Source organism: Maniola hyperantus, chromosome 15, assembly GCF_902806685.2.
Source record: "Maniola hyperantus chromosome 15, iAphHyp1.2, whole genome shotgun sequence".
Lineage (NCBI taxonomy): Eukaryota > Metazoa > Arthropoda > Insecta > Lepidoptera > Nymphalidae > Maniola > Maniola hyperantus.
The window spans coordinates 4829008-4849381 of NC_048550.1; the positions used below are offsets into that span (position 1 = coordinate 4829008).

At 36.0% G+C, this 20374-nt stretch overlaps 1 protein-coding gene and 2 non-coding genes across 4 annotated transcripts in view; 1 reads left to right on the top strand and 2 right to left on the bottom strand.

Annotated features, from left to right (window-relative positions):
- LOC117988829 (beta-glucuronidase) overlaps positions 1 to 11340 on the bottom strand; it is a 59291-nt gene extending 47951 nt beyond the window's left edge. Inside the window, exon 1 of one of the 2 annotated variants that reach the window (XM_069503683.1) lies at positions 11033 to 11340. The gene's annotated coding sequence lies outside the window, so the exon portion shown is untranslated. The remainder of the gene's footprint in view (positions 1 to 11032) is intronic. The other variant, XM_034976088.2, reaches the window with a different exon arrangement.
- An 8072-nt stretch (positions 11341 to 19412) lies between these two features.
- TRNAG-GCC (transfer RNA glycine (anticodon GCC)) lies at positions 19413 to 19483 on the top strand. The gene has a single exon. It is a non-coding gene; the product is annotated as a tRNA-Gly (tRNA).
- Positions 19484 to 19860: 377 nt separating this feature from the next.
- On the bottom strand, positions 19861 to 19933 carry TRNAF-GAA (transfer RNA phenylalanine (anticodon GAA)). The gene has a single exon. It is a non-coding gene; the product is annotated as a tRNA-Phe (tRNA).
- Positions 19934 to 20374: the final 441 nt, after the last annotated feature.

Consider the following 20374-nt stretch of genomic DNA (forward strand, 5'->3'; position numbering starts at 1 on the left):
GGACACTCCCGATCGCCAAGCTTTGGCAGTTGCTTAGCATAAAAGTCGGTCCACGCCTGTTCGGTACCCTCATTCCGCACTTTTTTTTTTTTGATTACATTGTCTTGATTACGTGACTTTTGAGTCCACTAATCATAACAAAGCATTCTCCCCTGTCCCCCGCCAACATTTTACGATTTGGTTTTCATGCAAAACCTTGGATATGCGTACCTACTCTTGAGGTAGAGTTCTCTGTCTAGTAGATATAAATTCCATTAGCTTAAGTCCGGATTAACTTAATAATCAACATGCCATTGCCTAAAATATTTAATAGATACCTACTATTTTTTTGTTGTTTTATGGAAATTCTTGTCTGTTTAATTTAAATCAGAGTTGAAGTTTCAAGATTTTATATTTATTTTATCATCAAAATGTAGCTACTATTGTTATTATTAAAATGCCATATTTTATCTATGCTAATGTTATCTTATATTAAAATAAATGAATTACTTAAATCAGTTTTTGCCGCAGACAAAAGATCTCAGTTTAAAATATTTGTTTATTGACATAATTACAATTTAAATCTATCTAAATTATATAAAAGGAAAAGCTGACTGGCTGACTGATCTGTCAACGCAAAGCTCAAACTATTAAATAGATAAATAAATAAAATAAAAATCTTTTTTATTCGAATAAACTTTTACAAGTACTTTCGAATAGTCGGATGCATCTACCACTGGTTCGGAATGCCTTTCCTACCGAGAAGAACCAGCAAGAAACTCTGAACAGCAAGAACCAGCAATATATTGGAAATTTAACATGCAGATAGTTATTATGTATGACGTAGACGTCCGCTAAGAAAGGATTTTGAAAATTTAATACCTAAAAAGGGTTTGAAATTAGTGTAGTCCACGCGGACGAAGTCATACATTCATAAATTCCTCTCTTTTCGGAGCAAAGTCGAAGCACGTTTAGATTTTGGCTTTATTAGGATTTAGGAACGTGGCACAAAGTAATGTACATAGAATGACATTTCGGCTTTGTGGAGCATTGTCTCTGTCACTCATTGTAAGGGTGGTAAATTAGGCGGAATAGAAATATACCCGGATACGGAATAATCTACCACCTTACAAAGATTAGAGGAAAAAAATAATAATTTACTTTACTTGATCTATCTACCTAGTAAAGAATAGAAGCTAGCCGTCGACTCCCTTGTAATGTATATGAGGTGTTATAAATGAAATTTGCTAGATGTTAGGCAAAATTGTTTTTAATGTAACTTTTACCGGGGTCGCTTAATACATAGTGATGGCTAATAATGCTTAGTTATTCTAGCTTAATGCCAAGACTTAATTTAGATACATTAGAATGCCTTAGGTAGATAGTACATAAAATCTATGTTTTAAATTTAAGATGCCATTGGCATGGAATAGACAATGACACAGTAAAATTCATAAAATTGTTTCAAAATAAAAGCTCAGTAGTAAAGACAGGGTTCTTACTGTACACATACACTAAGAAAGGTTCACTAAACTGTTCCAGGATACAAACATTTGCTTACTTGTAGGTGCGAAGACTGCAAGGTAGCTGGACGGCATCGGCCAAGATCCAAAACTCAATTTATTTGATTCTTCACAACCGAAATGTTTCATTACAAAGATTTTCACCAAGTCTTATCCATAGAAATTAAGTTGCCAACGTGAATGTGCAAAAGAAATAAATACGGAAACGAAAACTAAAAACGGAAACGCAAACGGAAAACGGAAACGGAAACGCAAACGGAAACCCTGCAACAAAGAAAAACAAGATTATAATTTGTGCTGTGTGAAAATTTCGACACGTGGAATTTTCCCGATCAAACACAACTCACCTATTGAACTCCTGGCCACCAATGGTTTTCAGGAGTCCCCCACAACCCATTATCCTCATTTATTTGGGAAGGTAAAATAACTGGAACTGAAAGGGAAAATCATGAAATTAGGATTTTCTCTAACCAAACCGCCATTTTGTCGAATCCACATTACTTGATTTTTCACTCACCATAATTGATGAAACATTGAAATACGTTAGGATGATTAAATTTATAACTATTGTATTTTCCCAGGCGAAGCCATGGGCGAAAAAGAGTGAGATTTTCCTGGAACGAAAAAAATTCGTCTTCACATGTTGACTCCAGAAAAATTCTAAATCTCACCAATCGGTGTTGCCTGACGCAACCCGAGTGTGGCCGCTCTCATTTAGTTTGATCATAAAGCCAATTCATTTTTGAATATTTGCGGAACCTAAGGATATATTATAAGAACCGTTTTGTTAATGACTTAACAATAAACAAATGATATTATGGTTTTATTTAATTATTTTGTTTTATTTTTACGACAATTGACAACGAAGCAAACGCCATCTATTGTGGCTCGAATGAACTCTGAACATCGACCCACGCGTAGTTCTGCACCTTGATGCTAGGTGGCACCAACATACTTTGAACAAAATAGATTTTAATTAAAAGCGAAACGCTAATTAGTAGTTCAAAATTTACAACGTCACAATACTTCCCCTCCTACGAAAAGGTTCAACAGGTTGAACCACGCTGCCCTCAGCGTCATCCAACAACTACTAACAATTTGCCTGAAACAAACAAAAAAAAACACAGAAGTTACGCGTGAACGCACATCTACTACTAACAAGGAAAATTGTCTAACAAAATAAATATACTGAAAACAGTGTAAGGTTTTATACATTATACTTAACTACACAACCCTAACTTCTAAAAAGAATATATACAAAAAAAACTTCATGGTGTCTAAGACACTTGAGTGGAAACATCTTGGCATCATTCTTCAGCTGACTGATAGAATGCGTCTAGGCCTACGGTGGTTCACTCTTTTAAACTACCATCTTAATATTTGTTACTCAACAAATACGGAAAAACTGGTTGTGAACGGGTCCATCTGATATGGCAACCGTTCTCTATCCCATTCGGAAAAATAAAACCGAATCAAAATCGGAATATGAGAGAAAAAAAAAAACGAAATAACTCTCCTAGAAAATAGATCTCGGAACAGAATCGGAAAAATAACAGAAATGATCCGTTATCTAGAAGGAAAACGAAAACAAAACACAAAACCCCCCCCTTTTCGTTATCCCCAAAGTACGATATTTGCATTTTTACTTTCTCAACCGGTTGGTCTACCACAAGCATTCCAATCATCACATATTCATCCCTACATACATCCACTACATTCATCCTCAACTGAACCATGGTAATGTAACTGTTAACTCAGAACATCACTACACTCATACAAATTCCTAATTGAATATTGATAACTTAAATATTCAAACAGTTTAGACCAAACTAAGTAATGGCAAATATCTACTTCTTAATATCCTTAATATGCCAAGTGCCTATTGGGTGGTTGTCAGCTACTCTAACTAGTTCGTAAACCAAAGGTGACAAAACCTTGACAACCCTGCACTTTTCATACTTAGGTGCCAGCTTAGCTGCGAAAAAATTTGTAGCGTCGCTTTGTGGATAGGTCTTTTTCCACACTATATCCCCAACAGAATAGCTTGCAGACCTACGCCTTAAGTTGTAATGCGTTGCATACTCTGCATGAGCCTGAAACAAATTTCTCCTAACCTGACCAAATATGTCCTCCAAAGTTCCAAACTTTCCTGCGTATTCCTCCCTTGGAATTCCGGCCTCGTACTCCTTATCCGTGTCCTTATAGAAGGAACCATTTAAAACCGGTTCTCTAGCGTGGACAAGGAAGAACGGGGAGAATCCAGTGGATTCATTAACCGCACTGTTTATGGCGAACTGGACCTTGTACAGGTTTTCGTCCCAGGACCTGTGGTTATCTTTCACAAAAGCGGCTACAGCAGTCATAACAACCTTATTGTACCTCTCAACAAGGTTAACTTGCGGAGTGTACAGTGGTGTGTAGTGTAATTTCGGAATATTATAACGCTTAATGAGATTACGGAATTCAGATCCTGTAAATTGGGACCCATTGTCCACAATCACAGTCTCTGGAACACTATGGTTCAAAAATACAAAGTTCTCTAGCGCTTTAACAACAGCGGCACCTGTGGCACGCCGTAACGGAAACAACATTGTATATTTCGAAAAACAACACGTCACCACAAAAAGAAATGTAAATCCTGATTTAGACCTAGGCAAAGGTCCGACTAAATCAGCCGAAATGACCTGAAAAGGTCTCTCGCAGACTTTAGGCTTCCCTAGCAGACCTGGAGTGGCTGATGTCGTGTGTTTATACGCAGAGCAAGTATCACAATTCTTAACGTACTCAACCACGTCCTTATACATACCACGCCAAAAATATCTGAGGGATAATCTGCGATGAGTTTTGAACACACCAAAATGACCTGCAGTTGCGTCTGCATGGTTTTGTTGCATAATTCTAAGGATGTCGTTCTTGTGGACTACCTCTTTCCAGTCGAACTCACTGAGAAGCTGGTATTTACATTTACTGTAACGATATAGTTTATCGTTCAAAATACAAAAATTCGGAAAATTTGCTGGATTGATTTTACAGCCATTAAATGTTTTGTCATACCAGTCATCTACCAAAACTTGTTGACTAGAGTTATCATCACGAACACCAACTACATCTACGTGTATGAGTCTCGACAAGGTATCCGGAACTACATTATCACAACCCTTCCTATGTTCGATAACAAAATTATACTGTGATAATCTACAACCCCATCTGGCGAGTCGTCCTGAGGGATTTTCTAAATTTAAGAACCACTTTAGGGATGCATGGTCTGTGATAATTGTGACTGGCTTGGAACCAAAATAAGCCTGAAATTTCTCCACTGCAAAAATCACAGCTAGAGCCTCGCGTTCCGTCGCGCTGTAATTCCTTTCGTTTTTATTTAGGCTCCTACTGACATACGCAATGGGATGATCGCAACCATCGGTTTCTTGCGTTAGCATACCGCCAACACCATATGCAGAAGCATCACAATGTATTTTGAATGGTTTTTCAAAATTCGGTACCGCAAGAACAGGTGCGGTTACCAACGCATTCTTCAATGTATTAAATGCTACCTCTGCCTGTTCGCTCCACTCAAATTTAGGTGCGTTCTTTCCTTTACTCGTTAGTCTATTGAGTGGTGCAGCGATGGTTGAAAAATTCCTAATAAAGCGCCTGTACCAAGAACAAGTGCCTAGGAAAATCTTTACCTCCTGTGCAGTTTTTGGGGTCGGAAAGTTCAAAACTGCGGCAACTTTTCCAGGATCTGTGCGTAAACCAAATTCATCCACTATATACCCTAAATATTTCAAAGAGTTTCTAAAAAAATTACATTTATCAAAATTTATGGATAGTTGAGCCATTTTTAGTTTATCCAGAACTCTGTTTAATAAAATTAAATGGGTTTCAAAATCAGCAGAACAAATAACAATATCATCTATATAACAAAATACTATTCCATTTTCAATATCACTACAAAAATTTTGATTAAATAACTGGTCCATTAACCTCTGCTGTCGTGCTGGTGCACCGCATAGGCCAAACGGCATGACTTTAAATTTGAATAACCCTCTACCAGGAACTGTAAAACTGGTTTTTTCCTGAGAGTCGTTAGCTAACGGAATTTGCCAGAAACTTGAACTTAAATCAATCGATGATAAAAACCTTGCCTCTTTCAAGCTATCTAGAATTTGTGGAATGTACGGTATTGAGTATGAATCCCCCTTTGTCACTGAATTTAATTTCCTGCAATCTAGGCAAAATCTCCAGTCTCCATTTGCCTTTTTCACTAAGATTGCTGGGTTATTCCAAGGGCTTTCACTCGGAGTAACTACGTCCATTTCCAGCATCCTATCTAACTCTTTACTTAAAGCTTCCTTCTTTTCGGGAGAAAGTGGATATTGTTTTATTTTTATTGGCAAGGCATCACCGGTGTCAATAACATGTTCAATTAATTTTGTTCTACCCAATCCAATTTTCTCTGAAGAAATATTTAAAAATTTATTTACTACAGATTGGGCTAATTCTTTCTGTTGAGATGATAAGTTTTCAAAAGAAGTGATGGTATGAATTTGTTCATTATCAATCGCACAAATATTGTAAAATTGAGAAGGTGCCTTAATTAATTCTAAATTATCAAAAATGCCAGGGGCTAACTGAAATGTTTTCCAAAAGTCACAGCCAAAAATAACATCCGCTATTATAGAGGGTACTACAAAAAATTTTATTATGTGAGTTACGGAATTATAAGTAATCGGAATAAACATATAACCCATGCAATCAAGTTTGTCTCCATTTGCCACTGAAAATGTGGTATCAATACTGCTATGCAGTTTATAACCGAATCTCAAAAAAACCTTGTGCGCCTGGTTACCCAAAATTGACGCGCAAGCACCGGAATCTAGTAAACCTGTAATCTCAAAACCGTCAACAAAAACCTTTAAATATGGCCTAAAGTCTCGTTTATCCACTGAATACAGAACTGTGTCAGGTAAAAGGGATGTTTTGTTGTTAATGACCAAGTTCTTCACTTGTGTCTCTGCACAGTTCTTACTAATTAGTTTTTTGAATTTTTGTCCGGAGCGGGTTTACTAGTCGCCTTTTTACTACAACTTGGACATGTCTTTACTGTAAAGTTCTGACGTCCACACGAAAAACATCTAATAAATTTCGGAACTGTCCTGCAAAATTTAAAGGAATGGTTACCCTTGCCGCACTTGTAACATAGTTGTTTATTTGTTTTCGAAAAATCAGTGCCTTTACTTGTATCAACCTTAGGTGCAGGTGTGACTGAAAGTGTGTTTATCTGTTTTGTCACTTGTTTGTAAGCAAACTCTGAACTTAAAGTTGCCTTACTGTTAGTAGGCTCAGAAAATAAGGCGGAACGCTGCCTCGCAGCCTCTAGTTTGCGACACTTTTCCTTCAACATTGCGACAGACTTAATGTCAACAAGAGCTAATTGTTCTGAGTAAAAAGGGCGAATATTATGTAATAAAATTTGTAACTTTTGTTCTTCGGAAAGTGGTCTTGACAACCTTGAAAACATGCAAAACATTACAGCGAAATAGATAGACACAGGTTCTTCAGAGCCTTGTGTTCTTGCTCGAATTTCACCTAGCAACCTGTAGTCGTAATCTACTGCATCAAATTCCTCTAAAAATAAAGTTTTCAATTCTGACCAAGACGAAACTTGACATTTGTTGCCTCTGTACCATAACAATGCTCGGCCTGTAAAAAGATGAAATGCAGAAACAAATAATTTTCCATCTGAAACGCCATAAGATCTTTTATATTCCTCAACGCGTTCGATGAAACTGCGCGGATCACCCTGTCCGTTGAAATTTAACTTCCACTTGGCAACATTTTTATCACCAGTGCAGTCAACGGCGGTACTCTCGGAATCCAGTGATTCGTCGTGAGACGACTCATTGTCAGCATCTAATCTGGAAATCAAACTCTGCAACTTTGTATGTAATTCACTCTTCCTACTTATTAAGCTGAGTTCGGAACACTGTATTCTCAAAATTCTAAAGTACAAATGTGAAGCTAAAGCTTTAGACCTACAGAGGGCATGTCTATCTTTAGTGTCAGAACACTTTTTTAATAAATCTTCTAAGTCTTGAAGTTTTTTAGTAATAACCCCTAACTCACTTTCAGAAGAGAAATCTGTCTCTAAAATTGATTCAGAAGGAATTTCCTGAATTAATTGTTTTAACTGTTTCTTTAAACCTAGCACTGTAGGTGCTGGAGTTTCGGAACGAATGGATACCTCATAACACAATTCGTCCTTCAAAAGTGAATGAAACTGGGCAAAAGTCTGTTCCATTGTGTTAAGTCAAAACACATTTAACAAAATATCGAGCTTGTGTAACTGTCTATGTTTAGCCTTATACCAATTGGTTAAACACAAACACAAAAGAAGTTATTTAAACTATTAAATATACACAAGCAAAATACACAACAAAAACAATATTCTTAAGTCTATCCTAACCTATTTTATCAATTATGTTCCTATTCCAAAATATTGTTAATAATACAAGCACATATTATTACTATAGTAAACAAAATATAACAAAATAAAACTTCCCAAAATTGAATAAATGATTGTAAGGTGCAGTATCACCTTTATGAGTACACAGTGTGTTACAACCTTTACAATTACAAAAGTAAACAGGCAACAAAGTTGCAATGAACTCTGACTAGCATATTATCTTTAAAAAAAAAAACAAAGAGATTGTGCAATGGTTTGATGACTGTTACTTTACACCTTTAACACATAACCTAAAATACAACAAAATCTGTTTGTAAATGTCACTTTAAACTACCAGCATTCACTTAAACTTAACATGTTTTGTGTGTGATGTAGCTTTTATCATAACCTTAACACAGCTCTAAACAAAATTTCAACAAAATAATGAAGTATCAAGTCACTGAAAAAAAAAATTGTTCATAACTTCATACTTGAACTTAATGTAATCTCTGAATATAGTTTATATATTTAGTTTCACAAGTTGTAACTCTTAGTATTTATAAATGTATGTGTGTAACTAGTTAACGGCACATAGCGTTTCAAAACTTTAATTATACTAAGTTACCGGAAATTTCAAACATAAGATGTACTTACTATTGAAAGCAATACCCAACAACAACTCAGTTAAGCAATGTTTATTACTAAACTGAAGGCAAACATTCACTTATACACCTCCAAGGTAAGTCGATAACATAATTAAACGGCATAAGCACCATTTATAAAGTGTTGATTAAGTAAGAAAAAAAATGTTGGACTATACTCAGAAAATTACTTAAACTATCAAACAAAATTTCTAACTATTAGTTATTATTTAGTTAGTTAACCATAAAAACAGCTTAGTGCTCTTTGCAATGTGTCACTACTTAGAAAATTGTACAATCAGCGGAGTACATTTCATAAAATTCACAAAATTTCTCAAAATATACTGAAATAACTATATAAAAAAACGTTCGGGCGCCATTTGTAAGGGTGGTAAATCGGGCGGAATAGAAATATACCCGGATACGGAATAATCTACCACCTTACAAAGATTAGAGGAAAAAAATAATAATTTACTTTACTTGATCTATCTACCTAGTAAAGAATAGAAGCTAGCCGTCGACTCCCTTGTAATGTATATGAGGTGTTATAAATGAAATTTGCTAGATGTTAGGCAAAATTGTTTTTAATGTAACTTTTACCGGGGTCGCTTAATACATAGTGATGGCTAATAATGCTTAGTTATTCTAGCTTAATGCCAAGACTTAATTTAGATACATTAGAATGCCTTAGGTAGATAGTACATAAAATCTATGTTTTAAATTTAAGATGCCATTGGCATGGAATAGACAATGACACAGTAAAATTCATAAAATTGTTTCAAAATAAAAGCTCAGTAGTAAAGACAGGGTTCTTACTGTACACATACACTAAGAAAGGTTCACTAAACTGTTCCAGGATACAAACATTTGCTTACTTGTAGGTGCGAAGACTGCAAGGTAGCTGGACGGCATCGGCCAAGATCCAAAACTCAATTTATTTGATTCTTCACAACCGAAATGTTTCATTACAAAGATTTTCACCAAGTCTTATCCATAGAAATTAAGTTGCCAACGTGAATGTGCAAAAGAAATAAATACGGAAACGAAAACTAAAAACGGAAACGCAAACGGAAAACGGAAACGGAAACGCTATTGAACTCCTGGCCACCAATGGTTTTCAGGAGTCCCCCACAACCCATTATCCTCATTTATTTGGGAAGGTAAAATAACTGGAACTGAAAGGGAAAATCATGAAATTAGGATTTTCTCTAACCAAACCGCCATTTTGTCGAATCCACATTACTTGATTTTTCACTCACCATAATTGATGAAACATTGAAATACGTTAGGATGATTAAATTTATAACTATTGTATTTTCCCAGGCGAAGCCATGGGCGAAAAAGAGTGAGATTTTCCTGGAACGAAAAAAATTCGTCTTCACATGTTGACTCCAGAAAAATTCTAAATCTCACCAATCGGTGTTGCCTGACGCAACCCGAGTGTGGCCGCTCTCATTTAGTTTGATCATAAAGCCAATTCATTTTTGAATATTTGCGGAACCTAAGGATATATTATAAGAACCGTTTTGTTAATGACTTAACAATAAACAAATGATATTATGGTTTTATTTAATTATTTTGTTTTATTTTTACGACAATTGACAACGAAGCAAACGCCATCTATTGTGGCTCGAATGAACTCTGAACATCGACCCACGCGTAGTTCTGCACCTTGATGCTAGGTGGCACCAACATACTTTGAACAAAATAGATTTTAATTAAAAGCGAAACGCTAATTAGTAGTTCAAAATTTACAACGTCACATCATACCTATATAATATGACGTTTTGTTGGTCCCAACGACAGAGACAAATGTTCTACAAATCTGCTATCTTCGTCTAAAAGTCGATGTAGGTACATTACTTTCTGCCGCATATTGAACCTACCTACTAAAAATCACTGAGTTCCTTGCCCTGCAGGCTGCAAAATATCTCACAAACATCTACATATATTTTTAGCTATCTAATGAGATACACTTATATGCATTGTGTCGGAAATAAGCTGAAAAATTTAAAAATTTGAGCAAAAGTATTTTTTTTTAATTAGAGATTGGTAGTAAAAAGGGAAGTAAGTAGGTACTTAGTAACATATTGACAAAAAATTCACTCTCAAAATGTGAAAGAATCTGAAAATAATTAAGTAGGTACAGGTCTACCCAAGCAATAAAATTAGAGTTGATAGAGGTTTATGTAAAATCTGACTCGCTCTCGTCTGATTTCTTATTTAATCATAAGTCTTCGAAGCGTGATTAATTACCTACTTAATGAAAAAATTAATAATTTTAAAAGAATAATTATTGTGAAAAAATTGTCTTTCTTTAGTAAAAATAAAATAGGTGTACAGCTATCTACGTAGGTACTCCTAATTAATCCTAAAATAATTCTGAAATATAAACAGCTAGCAGTTACTTAGTTACTACCTGTTTAAAATAATGTTTTACTTACGTTTCGCGTGCTGTACTACAAGAAAACTGCGAAAAATTATTCAAAAGTCGTGAAAACTTTAACTAGGTACTTAATTTTCAATATTTTCACTTTATTACATATTTATTTATTATGAACAATGTATTCTATAGTTAAAAAAATAAAACTATGCATCAAATAAAAAAATCTGATGCAGTGTTGTACTACAATAATAGTTTCGCGCGAATTTCCCTCACGCGAAATTTAAAATTCGAACGCGAGCGCGTTCTCTACACCACGCTAGTTGTAGGACTGGCTGGTTGTAAAAAAGTGTTGATACACAGATAGGAACGCACCGGCGCGGTAAGCCAACCAAATCAGAATAAATACAAGTATTTACTGTAGCACTCGTAATTATGAGGCAATTCTACGTGGTCGGTTAAGTTATTTCAATTCACTTTCTAGCTTAGGCATGATTGCTTTGCTCTAAGATAAAAGTAAGTTATAAAGTAAACAATGATAACTTGCGAGTAAAGGTTATTATTTATTGTAATATTATGTGCTTCTGACCACTTATATTATTAAAATAGTTTTTCCTCACTGCGTGTACCTACCTATCTATTCTGTATGTGTGTCTACGTGTCTATTACGTAGACCGTACCACAACATTTTATTTATGGCCGATTTTTGAATCGGCTCTAAAAAAATAAAAAAATAAAATTACGATACTTTATACTCACCTACTTACTGTGCTATTACATTTGCTGTAAGGGCGGTTACGCACTCATATGATCCGAGTCCGTGAAAATAAGTTCCGAAGTAGTTATTATAAAACTATTTGCATGGTAGCTTATGACATTTTATATCCGTATTTTCACGGATTCGGAACGAATGAGTGCGTGATCGCTCTTACCCGTTGAGGCGTCCGCTCCTACATCTTCTAAACTATTCACCAGATCTTCACTAAATCATAAAACCAACCTGAAAATACAACGTAATAAGAAGAATCGTGAATATCAGTTCAGATTTAAAAACTTAGACGCCTAATTGTTTTCAGAATATATTTTTTCTAAATATTAACCCGGAATGTTAAGTAGATAAATATAAGTAGATATGCCAAGTTGCATTAAAATCCGTCCAGTAGTTTTAGCATAAAGAGTGCACCGGCAGACAGATAGAATTAAAAAAAAAATTGGTATCTAGATTCTATATCGATAGGTACACTTACTGAATAAAGTTTCCTCCGATCAAAATTTTCAAAATATTTTATTAGTACATACCTCGTAACCAGTGGCGTGCACAGGGTTTGAAGCCAGGGTAGGCATTAGTTAGGTAGGAACCTGTTTAATGGCAGGTCATAATGAAAAATATGCATTGAGCTATTACAACTGGGGTAAGCAGTGCATTTATGCCTCTATGACCTGCACGCCACTGCTCGTAACTCTTCCCAAAATAAACCCTCCTTGGGTTAATTTTCAGAATATTATAAGTTTCGGAAGGGGTAAAAGAAATGGTGCAAGGTTAGGTACGGGCATAATCTAATCCCGAATAATTTGTGTCTAGTCTTTAAACTTTAAAGACTAGACACCAATTGTTCAGAATTAGATTTTAAGTTTAACATTGCAAATAAGGTAAGCATTGAAATTAAATAGCTTTTTGTTTTTTTCCAAAACGACTTAGGTACCCTTACAGGTTGTTAAAAATAAAACTCTACGCAGAAGAGGTCACGAGTAAAATCTAGTAAGGTATTTAAGGTATTACAATACGTCTTTATGAATCATATCCATCATCACTGGCTAGTAACCAAACCGGTCACATAATCATAACCATACTATTTATTATGCAGCTCCAAGTGACCTATCCGTACCTAATACCTAAGTATTATTGGTGATTCCAAGTTGCATTGCGAATCGCGATTACCATGTAATGATAAAATGTAGATGTTATCATGTCGGTATAGAGTCATTATCTGACCCTTAATCCAGGTGTGTGAAATTACTTCTTTACACTGATTGTGCCATTCATTAAAGGATGGACCTATACCTATAACAAAAAGTACAGAGTAGGATTTAGCTATATGGTGATCTAAGGCTGTTTACCAGATATGCGAGGATATTTTGTAACGAGTAATGTCGGTAAGATCCTCGTAAGTCATTTTAACTGTGGTATAAAAGGGTGATAGACACCGAGAGACGGACGGAAGGAAAAATGGATAGACAGACGATAGACGTTAATAAATACTGCGAATATTCATGACACTCGCAGTGTGTATTGGTCGTATAATAATTATTATCATCAAGATCTAAGTTATTCGCAGCAGCTGCGTAGATAGGTCGACAACCCAACCTCTGCCTTGGGCATGGCAAAATGACTTAGATAATTATACTTAGTACGTGTTTCTCGCCTACATTATTAAGAGGTCAGTTCATGTAATTTTAAACCGCATAAGTAACGAAAAAGTAGTCGTACATCCTACTTATTATGTTTCACTTGGCTTTAATTTATGAACAAAATCTGCCAGGCTGTTCAGCACGAAAATACAATGGTATTAATTTTAGACCACGTTAAAATATTTACTTTTACTACACGATTGCTACTTTTCAAAATTTCAGTTTTACAGCTTCAATAGTTACCTACTGAATAAAAGTGCCTACTGTAACAAGATACATAAACGTATTTACAAAAGTGTTCTGATTTTTTATTTTGAGGAAAAAATTCAACGATGTTTTCCCAAGTAATCTTTTCAGGTTGGCCTAATTTGGTATGTTTCGGAAAGTACTGAATAGTTTGTTACTCTACTTACAGCAAAACAATCGCACTGATTAAAAGTAAATCGATGATTCAAGTAACAATTATAATAGATTGTTGAGGAAGTTTTATACGCAAGAAACACGATAATAATATTAGATGTTTCATACATATGAACTTGAAGCTAATTGCCGACGTGCTAAGTGTAAAGTAAAGTTTCTCATCCTATCTATGTTTAATGATTAGGTCGGTAGATATAATCAAACAAATTCTTCAAATCACCTTTATTTTATTTGACACCCAATGTTTAAATAATTCCTTGGCGTTGACTATATAACCCATAGACTTATTGATCACTGATATAACCAGCATATTTTCGGACTGCGATCTCCTAATATAGGTTGGATGTCATGTTTGATTCTAGAGTCTAGGTATGACTATTTAGGAAATTGTTATTTCCTAGTAGCTTAGCATCTGGTCTAATAAAAAACAGAAAACGACGTAGGTATCAGCAAAGATTTAGCTTTATGATACGATCGATAACACGTAGAAACCAATTAGACTTAATAAACTATCATGTTATATCCAATTCAAGCGAAATTTATATCGTTGTATGTTAACATTGTAGCATTTTGTCATTTTTTAAAATAGGGGAATAGCTGATGCGTATGACTTCATCCTCTGTAATTTTGCTCTGTCTCTCTCTTTAATTTTCTAAGATAAAAACTAGCCTATGTCGGTCTCCTGGATGTAAGCCATCTCTGTTTCGCCACCGCCAAAATCAATTAAACGGACGAGTCGAAAGTTTACATACATTTTTGCATTTCTATTATTAAATAGGTAGTATTGGTAATGTGCATAAAGCATTTATTTTGTGATGTATAAGGATCTTTACAAGAAGGTGTAATGTAGGGCGTGATTCAATCTTACGAGTACAATAAAACCAGTCATCTTAAATTTCTCCATTCATATCATTACAAGGGCTGGTTCTATCTACAAGATAAATTTACTAGGTCATCCTTATAATATGGACTAGATGTTTCTTGGTGCTAGAAATTATATTTTGGATCATGAGACAGAAGGTGCAGCTCAACTGACAGCGGGTGCGAGCAGCGTGGCGGGTAGCGGGTAAAGCAATATTGCGTACGCTGACGCTCATCGCGTAGTATCGCTTGATTATAGTATACGAAATCTCTAACGTGGTGAGCGGTTCATATAATTACTCTACCGCACGCATCTTCAATTCAATCTCCGTAACTGTCACTTTGTGTCGGCGAATTATAGAAGCGGCCAGTGTTGCAGGACATACAGTACTAACCAATCATGAGTTGCGATTTACTATAATTTAATTAGTTGAAATCTGGGTGAAACATTACGTGTTTACGGACGGAAGTTCGTGGCCTCTATTTTCGAGTGACAATATTATTGTTAGGAACGCGGTTTCTATGCTTTGTCGTTCACTGGCAGCGGGCTCGTCCTCTTGGAAGAAGTTTGGATTGAAATTGTCAATATACCGTATTCCTTTGTAATTTTTGTCGGAGCATTCATATCGATGATAACCTTTCATACATAGATACATGCAGCAATTGATTTTTATTTTTAATCACACTAGCTCGCGACTTCGTCCGCGTGGACTACACAAATTTCAAACCCCTATTTCACCCCCTTAGGGGTTGAATTTTCAAAAATCCTTTCTTAGCGGAACGTCATAATAGCTAATCTGCATGCCAAATTTCAGCCCGATCCGTTCAGTAGTTTCAGCTGTGCGTTGATAGATATTAGATCAGTCAGTCAGTTAGTCAGTCACCTTTTCCTTTTACATATTTAGAAGATAGGTACCCACTACTAGGTTTGCTCCAGAATAACAATCAGGATTTGGGCTGGCCGCGACCTTCAGCAGTTTTAACCCAGCGACCTTGTCTCGTTGCGACTATTCGATTTGACCTTTCAATCAGGACGGCTCATTGTGGATACAATTTGTATACAAATCATCTTGTATGCATTAAGGCTCATTTCCATTGGTTGATACTGGAATTCATTCGATATGAGACTGTATCTAAAAATCTGTAGCTTGGTACAAGAAGTCCTTAGTATATGTATAAGGCGGTTATAGTTCGTTCATACACTGCACTAAACTAAGTACAAAGCCTCAAAGCTTTATTTAAGCTGTACCTGTGTACATGCTGTACCTGTGTACATGCTGTAGCTATGTTTTCATTGTGTTATACGACGTTTGACGACCTCCCTGGCGCAGTCTTGAGCGCTGTGGTCTTATTAGTGGGAGGTCCCGGGTTCGATTCCTGGCAGGGGTTTGGAATTTTATAATTTCTAAATTTCTGGTCTGGTCTGGTGGGAGGCTTCGGCCGAGGCTAGTTACCACCCCACCAAAGGGGTACGGGTTTAATAAAAACTGACATACCCCTTCCAGGTTAGCCCGCTATCATCTTAGACTGCATCATCACTTACCATCAGGTGAGATTGCAGTCAACTTGTATCTGAATTTAAAAAAAAAAACCTACTACTTTTCAATTGTGTTTTTTTTGTATTAAGTAAGTGATCAAATCAGAAATGAGGAGCTCCGTAGGAGAACTAGAGTAACCGACATAGCTCAACGGGTTGCGAAGCTGAAGTGGCAATGGGCAGGGCACATAGTTCGTACAATCAGTGGCGTGCAGCTCATAGAGGCATAAACGCACTGCTTACCCTCATTGTAATAAGTCAATGCTTATTTTTCATTTTAACCTGCCATAAAATACGTTCATACCTAAATGCATACCCTGGCTTGAACTCCTGTGCACGCCACTGCGTACAACCGATAGACGTTGGGGTCCCAAGGTGCTAGAATGGCGACCTTGCACCGGAAGACGCAGCGTTGGAAGATCCTCCACTAGGTGGACGGACGACATCAGACGAGTCGCAGGGAGCCGCTGGATCCAGGCGGCGCAAGACCGTGGCGTGTGGAAGTCCCTGTCCAGCAGTGGACGTCTATTGGTTGATGATGATGATGATGATGAAGTAAAACACGAGTATTAAGTTAAACGAATTTTACAGTATTAACAAAAATGAAAAATTATAAAAATTGCCTGAGAACATAAAATACTTGCTTATTATAGGAGACTCAGGTATAATAATTCAAAATTGCGAAAACTAACTTAGGTGGTGTCAAGCCACTGAAATATTTTAGTGGTAGGTAGGTACCTAGTTACCTACCTATTATTAATTTTTTCTTTTTTCTAATTGCTTAACAGATTAATTATCTACCACTATTCTTTTGGTAAATACACATATTCCACCCACATACCCGCCTTCATAAATAAAATGATGATAATCGTCAAGTCCTGCTATTTTTTCTATACCTATTTTACTAGGTATAGGTAGGTAGGTATTATTATTCTGACATCGAAGAATGTTGTAAAAACTAACATTACCCGTTTCTAAGTATCATAAAAGACGTCATTTCGCGATTTTGATTTGATTCGTGAAGATTTATATCTCCAATCACGAATGGATGCGCTGTCAATACACGCTTTATGGGTGGCTCGCCGTAGACCGACGCGATCGTTCTACAGGTCGGCCTTTCCGCAACACAGCCGATTTGGCTGAGTAAATTGATCAAATGATCAACTCAGGGCCTTGCCGCAACGGCTGATTCGGCTGGCCAAATCTATTGATTAAGATGAATTCGGTGATCTTCGATTCAAGCAACAATATTACATCGATTTATGGATGACGTCACATTAAGACTTTGGGACGATAGTGCCGGAGACATAATCTATGCTTGAGTTTGTATGATATGGTTGTACTGTTCTATCTCCTACTGCTCTCGAAGCAAAATGTTTACCGACGACCTAATGCACGGCGGAACAGACACCACCACCATGCCCCTTATTTCATACCACCAAATAAATTATCCACTGAATCGGTCGAGTCCTTTTTATTGGCAACATGTGAAGGCGACAATAATTGTTGATGTGTTGTTATTCTTTTCTATGTATTACGTCGTAGGGCATTGTGGCAGATTATGTTGTATACAATCTTTAAAATAAATTAAAATACATACCTACTAAATGTACCTATTGCTGTTCTTTCAATAATGCTTTCCCATGGAAAATGTACTAAAATACCTGATAATTTAGTTTACTTTAGATATTGTATGCAGCAGAATCAGCCACATTATACATTTTCTGTCAGTGTGTATGTCAGGCGGTGGGGGATTTTTTTATGACATACTACCTATTACGCGCATGATGCGCATGGAGGTATCCACATGGATCGAGCCTCTATATTGGTACTGAAAGGTGCTTAACCGTTATGCCATTCAAAGGATATATTGTAAATATTAATATCTACTAGTTTATACATATTTCAAAAGCCATTTCTTTCATAACAACTGTAGGTAATAAAATTTGAATTTTAAATTTTCTACCTAAAGGTACTATGTATAGTTAGGCTACGGAATATTTTTCGATCGCATTTTCTTGATAGGTGCATAACAAGAGGAAATCCTACCTATAACCCCCCGTTCACTAGTCGTTTGTCAGGCCCGGATTTAAATCGGATGTTCCAGTGGCAGAACATTTTATAAGAACATTTTATTTAGATACCTAATAATTTGCCTTAGGTATCTACTTTTAAATCTCACAGGTTTCTCCCGCAATAAGGTATTCTTCAGGATACCTACTCTTCTCGCGCGCTATCAATATAAAGGATAGGAATATTTACGTAGATGTACTCGATAGGTAGTATATATATATATATATGGATCAACAATGCATACTCAAGTCGGATTGCGATTATTTCGTGTGTCAATGAACTTTGCTGAATGCTAAGATGACAATCGTTACTGGTGCATTGAGCTGGGTACGGGCAAAGAGTTCGTGAAAACGTTACAGTGAGCTTTTAGTATTATTTTTGTGAGGATAAGTTTTCAAACATTGGTAAGAGTCATTTTGTATTTTTCTCTCCATAATAATACTGGCAGGTATTTTACGTGACTCACCAGTCACGATACTCCTGAAAATTTTGCGACTTTTTGAGAATAGCACAATTTATTAATTATGTGTTTGCATTTTAGCGTTTAAACTATCGTGAGTGATTTCCATTATACATGTAGGAGATACCGGCTTTACTCACGCATTTAGTCGACGTTAGCCCGACTAGTTCGCGAACGCGTCGCGGTTTAAACTGCGTGCGGCCCGCGCCGCGTGTGTGTGCATTTTCGATCTGCCCCCCGATTGTGTAAGAAAAACGTATTGTGAATAAATGTAAACAGCGAATCAACCAATCAAAGGGCAGAATTTTTTGACGATTACGATAACGATGAATAGGTACGTTTTTCTTATACAATTGGGAGGCTGATCTGGGTCATTAAAAACGGTTGGATTAATTATATTTTTTAATATTATACTTAGTTCCTTCGATAGATAAAAATCCAAAAACTGCTCCAAAATATTATGTAGATTTTCAGTTTTAATCGGAAAAGGTACCTACCTACTTAGTTGATTTAAAAAAAAAAATTATTACTTGGATTGTGGATAAAACGTAATCAACGATCTATATGTACTCAAGTAACCATAATGAACTACGACTTTTATGTAACTACAATATTTACTACATTAATAATACAAGTTAAAAATTTAATAGGTGTTCTAAAAATTTTTAAAGAAGTCTGTAAGCATCGATGGTTCAGTGGTAGAATGCTCGCCTGCCACGCGGGCGGCCCGGGTTCGATTCCCGGTCGATGCAAATAACTTTTTTATTTGATGTTTTACTTTGTCTCATGAATTTTATATAAATGAATCTTTTTATTTCAAAGCGTCTGGTCGGCGTCTGGTAAATAAATTCAATGTTTTAGGAGTAAATACAATAAAATTATGTATAGGAAAAAATAATTATTATTGTACTGCCTAAATTGCTCAGTCTAGACAATTTCTAGACCTAGCGGATTCTAGTAGGTGCTTTAGATTTTGTAAAGATAGGTTTAAAATAGATACGTTTTCTCACTATCGTAGATGACCAAAAAATTTTCTTAAATTCCACCAGAGTACAGAATATCATTATTTAGCGCAGTAAAAAGGAAATAGCAAAAAAACAATAAATATAAAATAAAAACAATATCTTACTGCCGAAACCCGGGATTGAACCGGGGACCTTTAGATCTTCAGTCTAACGCTCTCCCAACTGAGCTATTTCGGCGATATGCATCTGGTGAAAATTTTCAATCAATTTACTAAATAGATCTACACATGTACTTATTTTAATCATGATCAACCCATTACCGGCCCACTACTGGATCATGGATCTCTTCTCAGACTGAGAAGGGCTTGGGTCATAGTCTGCCACGCTGGCCCAATGCGGATTGACAGACTTCACATATGAGACCATTATGGAGAACTCTCATAAATGCAGGCTTCCTCATGATGTTTTCCTTCACCGTTAAAGCAAGTGATATATTTTAATTGTTTTAAAAACGCACAGAACTCTGAAAAGTTAGAGGGGTGTGCCTAAGACCGAGCCCCCGACCTCCCGAAAAGACGGCGGACGTCCTAACCACTAGGCTATCACTGCTCTTATATCAAAAAGAATAATAAATTAAAAAAAATTTGGAAATCATCAACTAGTAACAAATAATAAAGT